Raw genomic sequence first — 8,888 nt, 5'->3', positions numbered from 1 at the left:
AGGTGTACGTAGGTCTACAAGGGTTAGATATACCCTATTAAGACAGGTTGAGATATGATAGATATATAGCCCATCAATATGCTTACATGGTTAAAGCAATACAAGAGTTAGAAGCTACTTATTTTAAGCAGACACTCAGAAATAAAAAATGAAAAGATGCAATGGATGAGGAGATCGTAGCATTAGATGAAATTCAATGCTCAACATAAGAGTTAGTGCCTTTGCCTAAGAAAAAGAAGGTAATTAGATGTAACTAGGTATATAAGATTAAGCACAATGGATTAGTAAACAGATATAAGGCAAGATTGATGTTCCCAACGAAGTGGGTTATACCCAGACCTATGGTATTGACTCTATAAGGAGACATTCAACCGCCCAGTTGTAAGAATGACAACCATAAGAGCTCTCATTGCTATGGCTACAATGAAGGGTTGGTCCTTACATCAGATGGATGTAAAGAATGCTTTCTTATATGGTGATTTGCAACAAGAAGTATACATAATGTACGCACCGGGTTATACGAGTGATGCACACCCAGATTTTGTGTGCAAGTTACACAAAGACTTATATACCTTGAAGCAAGCACCAAGAGCATGGTCAAATAAGATCAGGGAGTATCTTATTACCATTGGATTTCAGATATCCAATGTAGATTTTTCACTTTATGTGAAAAAGATAGATAGAGGGATCATACTGTTAGTTATTTATGTGGATGACTTGATTATCATTGATAATAGTGATGTTGCCATACATGATATCAAGAGGGTTTTGAAGCAAAAGTTTGAGATGAAGGATTTGGTTGAGCTGCAGTATTTCTTAGGCATAGGGTGGTAAGATCTGCTCATGGCATTTTGTTGGTATAGAGGAAGTATGGCTTAGATATGTTATCCAAGTATGGTATAACAGTCTATAAGCTTATTTTAGTGCCATTAGAGTAGAACACAAAGCTTTTGGCAGATATAAGTGAGCTTTTGGAGGACCTCACTATGTATAGGCATATAATAAGTAGCTTGATCTACATGACCATAACTAGGCTAGATTTGAGATATACTTTGGACTTGTGTGCCCCTTTTGTGTATCAATTTATGTAGGCCCCTAGGAAGCCACACTTGCATGTGGCTAGACAGATTCTCACGTATATAAAGTCCACACTTGATTATGGACTTTTCTATGAGGCTAGCCATACAAATACAACTACATGGATATATAGATGAAGATTAGTTTGGTAGTGTCGTAAACAAACATGAGATCTACCAATGGCTTTATGTTTTCTTTTGGGAGGTACTATTGTGAGTTGGAGCAGCAAAAAACAACCAACAATTGCCTTGTCGGGTACAAAGGCAGAGTATAGGAACACTACTATGGCAGCTTGTCAGGTAGCTTGGTTTTAGAAGTTACTTATTAGTGATATGGGTGAGCCTGTAGATAAGGTCATTATCATTTATTGTGACAGCATGAGTAGCATATAGAGTAACCTAGTATTTACAATTGTGATATTTGGGTTGGTGTGGACTTGTGACCAAGGGTATATTATAAAGTAAACAAATCTCTTTGCGATGCTTCTCTTCAAAAGATTGTATCACCTCTTCGCCTACTCCCTTGTTATCATTGTGCCCAATGGGTAGTGAATAAACTGTGGGTATGTTAAGTGGCTACTTCAATTGAACATCAAAAAACCATGTACTTATCTCTTTTATTGGAACCGTCGGTGCGATGCATAAGAAGTGAAGCTTTCCAGATGGACGTTGTTGGCTCATTTCGGACAAAATTCGAGTGGTTTGTGTTGATCATGTTTCCTTCGTGGATGAGAAATGTAACTATTCCTTGGGAGTTGCCTAAGGGAATCATAGATGCTAAATTGTATAATGATGATGAAGTAGATAGATACCTCCTTTTGTACTTCAACCACCCCTCCATCTTAATGTTTGTATATAAATAAACACTTGCTGTTAGATCACATGTTTAGGGTATCTATTGCAGTAGTACACAATTACCTGGAAGCTATCTACTTTACTTAAGCATAGCCTATTTCCCTATTCATGTCAAGAGTTAGATTGTGTATTTGGAAGATGGAAGTGAAAAAGCATTGATTGGATATACGTGTGGCTGGGTGTTATGGTTCTGTTGGTGTTCCATGGTATACAATCGGGTTTGCTATAGAGGCCCTGTTTTTCTTTTGCTCATTCTCTTCTCTTCTCTACAACTATCAACTAAAGAGGTAAGAGTACATACTATAAGGGAAAGAACTCTCCTGCTATGACATACAACGGTCGGTCCATTGTTTGAATCCGACTACATAAACTGGAGCTATAACTATGCCATAACTCTAGTACACCAAAGTGGCTGTCACACAGTCTCTAAACTATTGGCAGCCTATCACCCATAATTCCACCAACCATGGCAGTGGTGTAAGTCCAGAAGCTATCACCCATAATCCCACCAACCATGGTAGTGGCATAAGTCTGGAAGCTATTACCCACGCAGGTCATCAATGTCCATAGCTCTAGTTGAGCTCGATTTCTCAATGAGAGAGAGAGGGAGAGAGTAGCAAGGTGTGCAAGGGAAGCTCCAGCTTTGACAACTTGGAGATCCACTTCCACTTTACCTATACTATTGGCAGCAATCAACCCAAGTTCCTAAGAGAATCAATTTATCTTCTAAGAATGGGGGGGGGGGGGGGGGGGGGGGGGGGGGGGGGAGCTGCTTTGCAACCCCTTATGCTGCAGGGAGCTCAAAGCATCTAACCATATCGAAAGCATGAGAGTGGCCTATGGGCATCATAAGGATGTTCACACAACACAGCTGATTCACTAACAATACTTTTGTTAGTGCACTGCATTGAAGTACTCACACTAAACATACCTGAGCTGCTGAAAAGCTAACAAAGACCTGGCTGCACCGACGGCTCATTTCAACATTAGCTTTCTTCTGTAGGGCTGAAGTTAACTGTGGCAGAATTAGTTATGCAAGTGATTCAAGCCTACAACTTTTATTAAGTCTGATAGATGTAAACATTGCATAAATAACACATGCTGAAAAAGCCATGGACAAAATAGCAGGGGCTAACCTCACAATAAAACTTACGAAAGCACATGATCCATAAGATGTTTGGCACAAAGATTCCCCTTTTCATTGTGAAAATTGAGCTATGCTCAAAGCTTGTAAGACAAGGTCAACTTCAGCATGAGGTGCCGGTGATGAAGTATGACTCCTTGGTCCAGCTAGGTGAGGCCATCACCTGCCTAGCTAAACCCAGTCTGAATGTATACAGTGTCAGTAATGGTGTCTGTGTTTTCAATAAGGTGGCTGTTGAAAGAGGCAACAAATGCTACTCGACTAAACGATCTTTCATCTAAAGGCAAACAGAAAATTCGTGTTTTTGATGATGATACTAAAATATGTGTAAACATGGTACTTAACACAAGACAATGGATTTCCTGCTAGCCCATGGCTCTATTTGATAACTACAATATACATACATACATATATATATATATATTATGGGACATGCAGAGAACATATAAACGGAAAATCTGGTACATCTCAGTTCAAGGCCCAGAATTATATTGTCGAGCCTCCACCTAATCCTTGGAAGGAGGGGACTCCATCATTCCAGGGTGTTGTACTGCAATTGAGTATGGTTAGAAGCTTTGAACGGCCTGCCCTTTTCAGAAGCAGTGCACGCTTGATTGCTCGGTAGGTTGCTACCTGCAGCAATAAATAGCAAAACATACAAAGGTTCAGCACCTATTGTGAAAGGTTTAACATCATCTCTTACATGGACTTCAAGAGACTCTATGAAGGGGATAAAAATTGTAGATGCGTACAATCACTCGAGAACCTCTCCTTCGTAACTTGAGAAATACCCTAGTGCTTCCAACACCTCTGTGTTTCCTGCGCTTGCCGGGCTTGGAAGATCGATGAGTAGCGGAAGGGAAAGGGGACAGCTGAGCAGAACCACTTTGAATTTTCCTCCCTAAGGGAAGAGCATTATGTCTGTCTTCATCCCCATGTATACCATTAACCACTCCACGTGCAGTCTGGCATCCCTCTGCATCATCCAGCAGATGAGAGTTGCTCTCACTGCTCACCTTGCCATGCCTTCTGAAGGGGCTAAAGGATGTGCTGTTTCCCGACAGACCTCTGCTCTGCCCTCGCCCTTTACGAAATAGATTTGCCAAATAGTTAAAACTGCGGGTATGTTTTGAGCGAGTATCATCAAGAGGACCCAAGTCTTTGTACGGTGGCGTCAAAGGGACAACAGGGGCAACATACAGAGGGGGGAGCTCATAACGGAAGCTTGGTTCACATGAGCTGGCCACATTGCCTGAGACCGTAGCAATGCTGAGAGAAAGGTCAGATGAGGCAGAAATGGAGGAGTCAATGGCGGTGGACGAAGACGTGCTTTCCCCGCTTGTCTCGCATCCTACAGCAGGTGAATCTTTCGGCCCACACAGAGGCGGACTGTCATAGCTTTGACTAGCCTCCAGACCTGTCTCGACGACCGGCAACGGGCATCGATGATGGCCAGAAAACAGGTTGTGCAAGACGTGGCAGGAATGCATGTTTTTCCGGTGACGGCCATGGCGAGAGTTGTTTCTGTCGGACGGAAATGCGTTCTTTTCGTCAGGTTGCGGTGACGATTTGGTGGAGTCTGCTGTAGGACAAACTCCCGCTACTGCCGCTGCGGATGGAGGGGCAGGGAGAAGGCGAGGGGGCAGAGGCAAAGAGGGAAAAGGAGAAGCGAGCTCTCGGGGCTTGGGCTTGCCTGGGACAACTTCCCAGAGGAAGGGGATGGCAATAGGCGTTGTGACGGGGGTAGCGGGCGGGGTGAGCTCCCATGGCATCACCTGCAGCAGAAACTTGGCGGCGGGAGAGGCTTTAAGATCGATCCTGGCCTCCTCCCGCATGACCTTGCTCGAGGTCTCGCCCACAATCCGCTCGAAATGCATCTTACTCGGCGACTCCGCCTTCTCCTCCAAGCCGGGACATGGGCGTGCCGCATACTCCAGCGCTGGCAGCTGTGTCTTTGCCCTAACCCTAGCAGCAGACATTCCCCTTCCTCTATCGCGTCTCTCTCCTGCATCAGAAACTACCATTTCAAGGCCAGTTAACTGCTCGCTGAATGCCATCTCGTCCATGGAGACAGCCTTCTTCCTCGCTCTCGGCGACGGAGAAACGGCCCCCCGCTTCAGCAGCTGACGCTCTTCCGAGGCCTTCTCTGCCTCCACCACCGCTTTGCTCTTCAGAATCGGGAAAGTTATGTCGCCGGGATGCAGATCTGCCGAGGGACTCAGAATCAAGGGGGTTTGGAAGGAGAATTCGTCGCCGGGAGAGGTCACGTCTGCCGGAAGGACGAGCTCGTGGTCGGAACTTGCAGGCTGAGCAGCAGTTGCATCCAAGCCGAAGCCATCGACGGAGAAAAGCTGGAGCTTGGAGAGGTCGATCTGGGCAAGGTCGGCGCTGGAGAGGAGGATGGAGACGATGCCCTGAGTGCCGGAGTCATGGCCAGCGACGGCGGACCTCAGGCTTTCGCTGATAATGAGGGGCAAGCGCAGGATGGGAAGAGCCTGGCCGGAATTAGAAGCTAGCGCAGCCATACCTTCTTATGGTTACGAATCTCGGGGCTTGTGATTGAGCACGAAATCGAGCAGCTGATTGCGAATGGCATCTGCGGCCAAATCATGCCGCGAACTGACAATTAATTTCAGATAGTTGCAGGGGTAGGTAGAGGAAAAGGAGGGCCGGAGAAATCCAGGGCGTGGAGAGAACGTTTCGGGTCGGCCATGGCGACATCAAGCTCCCATGGACTAATGAAGCAGCGGAAAGGCCAGCGTACGCAAGAAAAGCACACACAGTGGGCACAATATAGACGGAAAGAACAGTAACACAGAAGGTGACGGAGGAATCCCGGCCACAACCTGGTCAGCGATACGCCGCCGTAAGTTGACCCTGGCGCCACGTTATTGTCGTATTGGCACATAAAATTAGAGTCTTAATTGTTGTTAATTTGACGGTTCCTAAACTTCTAAAGTAAAGCTTGTGAAAATTAATTGTTGTTAATTTTGACTGGTCCTAAACTTCTAATGCACCTTCAAGTCCAAGGCAGGTTTGATCCTGCCCAACAGCCTGTATAAATTTTATTTGCCTTGACAAAAAATGTACCTTCTTGTAGGCCTTCATGATTGCTGCTTCCTGTTGATAGAAAAAGAAACATATTTGACCTTGAGATGTACACAATAGAGCCTTCTTGATATAGAAAAAGAAACATATTTGACCTCCAATTACACTCCTTGTTGATATAGAAAAAGAAACACATTTGCCAATGAAGATACAGCCTAGTCCCATGCAAGAGGTGATGGGTTCAAAACTTGCTACTAGCTGTTGTTGACGGTGGTACACGCACACGAGCACAAAAGATCCCAAAAGAAAAATGAAAAAAGAAACACATTTGACCTTGAGAGATTACACACCCCACAATCGAGAGAGCTTACCTCATGAACGTGTTTGGATAGACACCATACCAACACGTATCAACAATTTCATGAAAATACGGAAGGAGTTTAGAGGATTGTGCCATGTTTAGTTTGTGGACAAACTGGTTGGGAGTAGTCTCCTCTCATGAAGCTTCTTACAAATTAACATTAACACCTAGTAGTCAAACCAATGTGCACACTAATGTTACGACATAAAGAGAGAGTTTAGAAATTAAGAGAGACTCCTTAAAAGGGGTATTATCAACAAAGTAGGGACTCTGCTAAACCATGTGCAAAAGAGTAGAGCTTGTATATGATTACACATATTTAGGCTATCAACTATCACAAATTTAGGCTCCACTATGACTATGGAATCCACAATCATGCGCGTCCATACTATGTCTTTCAAATAGTTTAGTAGGTCAATTCTCGAACTTTAAGGCAATTCAAATGTACATACATAGTGCCTAGACCTTCAAAAATAACGACACGTGTGTCACCTACAACAACCCAAAGACTTTGCACTTCATGTTTTGGAAATATTGCAAAATTCGATGGGCCTACAAACTCTATGTTTTCACCTACACGTTTTTTAATATATTTTCTCAAATGGTAAATGCAAGCAAATATAAGTAATGATGAAGACTAATTATATTGCTTGCTTATCATGGTTGTAAGCTCACATACCATTATGGTTGTACAACTCACATACCATTATGTGCTCATAAGAAAGCTCACGGTTTATTCACAACATCAATAAAGAAAGAACCTTTCACATAAAATCCAATCCATCCACATTCACACTCAAAAATAACCTAAAATGGAGAATCAAACTTAGTCAAACATATCGATTAATTAATTTTCATTTTCTTTTTGCTTTCAGTCTTGTAGAACACATTTGAGCGATTTTAGACCTGAAACAAAAAGATAAAATAAATTGCTCAAATGCATTCTACAACTTCACCTTGTTTAGGTCCCTTTTTAGGTGTGTTTTGGGCCTTCTAATTAGGAAAAATGGTATTTTCTTTTTTCCTACATGGAGTTTCCATGTAAGCAAAAACTGGGCACGTCATTATGTTGGAGTTGCATCCTTTCACTGAAAGTAAAATTCCATTTTCTTTTATATTAAAATGTGCATTTAAATTATATTTTGTTGGAAAGAAAAATGGGCCTTCTAATTAGGAAAAATGGTATTTTCTTTTTTCCTACATGGAGTTTCCATGTAAGCAAAAACTGGGCATGTCATTATGTTGGAGTTGCATCCTTTCACTGAAAGTAAAATTCCATTTTCTTTTATATTAAAATGTGCATTTAAATTATATTTTGTTGGAAAGAAAAATGAGTTAAGAAACAATTGAAAGATAATTTCCAACATAAGATTGGGTCTCGTTTAATTTAAATCAAGCACCCAAAATTTGAATCCTTTTTACTATAGGTTAAATGTGGAAAATAGTCTTCCACATGTTAAGCTCAAATGCCACAACACATCTATGGCTTTTTTTAAAGATAAACATAATGAGGGAGAAAAATAGTGATGGAGATGAGATGGATGAGATTTAACAATAGAAGTCTAATGTGCTTAATAATGATGCATTGAAGAGTAATATCCTCAATTCAATGGTCTTCACACATCTTTCAATAAACGTGAAACACTTTCAGATTCTTTTGGTGATAGAGAATGCATTGGATTGATTGTAAGACCTAGCTCTACTTGTGCTTTAAAGAAAACATATTTAAGCTTTAAAGTAAATCGTTGATTTTGTTAATTTTTTTGTTTCATAAACTAAATGTTCTTATTAGTTCCTATTTAGATATATTATTACAAATGGTCTAAGAAGGATATTCCTACAAGGAATGCTCCTTCTATTCTTAGTTTTTTGAACCATACATTGATCATTAAATTTAAAAAGAGGCTTTAGATTATATTTTTAAGGAGGTTAGACTCCAGAGTTCTAGACCAAGGAAAAACTTTATATACTTACAATAATTAAAAATGGGTAATGTCCCCAATATTGTGTGGTAGTTTTTTTCTTTTGGTGATTAATGGTCCTTGTTCTTGGTTGTAATTCTTAATGGTCCTTGTTCTTGGCAATTTTTTCTTTTGGTGATGGTCCTTTTTCTTGGTCATAATTCTTAATGAATTCAAACAAAAACAAAAAACACAAGCTCCTCGATTTATCAAGAAATTAAAGTGTTTATGCATTTCAATGCATTTGAGGTTTTTATCTATTTTAAACAAAGTAATATGCATTTTGCAAGATTTAACTTGCATTTACTTGTGGATTTAGGGGACCTTGCAATTTGGAGATCTTAAAGTGTGGAGAAAATACTTTGAGAAGAAATAGACCTTAAATGCACAAGGAAATATGGTGAAAATGACTCCATAAGATAAAAAGACCCCTCTTCATTATT

At 41.3% G+C, this 8,888-nt stretch overlaps 1 pseudogene across 1 annotated transcript; it reads right to left on the bottom strand.

Annotated features, from left to right (window-relative positions):
- Nucleotides 1–3,433: 3,433 nt before the first annotated feature.
- Nucleotides 3,434–5,836, bottom strand: LOC147622827 (uncharacterized; annotated as a pseudogene). The gene is made up of 2 exons (XR_015269538.1): nt 3,828–5,836; nt 3,434–3,708 (listed from the first exon to the last, which is right to left on the bottom strand). The product of XR_015269538.1 is annotated as an uncharacterized LOC147622827 (transcript).
- Between the last annotated feature and the right edge of the window lie 3,052 nt (nt 5,837–8,888).

Source organism: Cibotium barometz, chromosome 28, assembly GCF_041138505.1.
Source record: "Cibotium barometz isolate CiBa-2024 chromosome 28, ASM4113850v1, whole genome shotgun sequence".
Lineage (NCBI taxonomy): Eukaryota > Viridiplantae > Streptophyta > Polypodiopsida > Cyatheales > Cibotiaceae > Cibotium > Cibotium barometz.
This window is presented reverse-complemented; position numbering and strand designations above follow the sequence as displayed.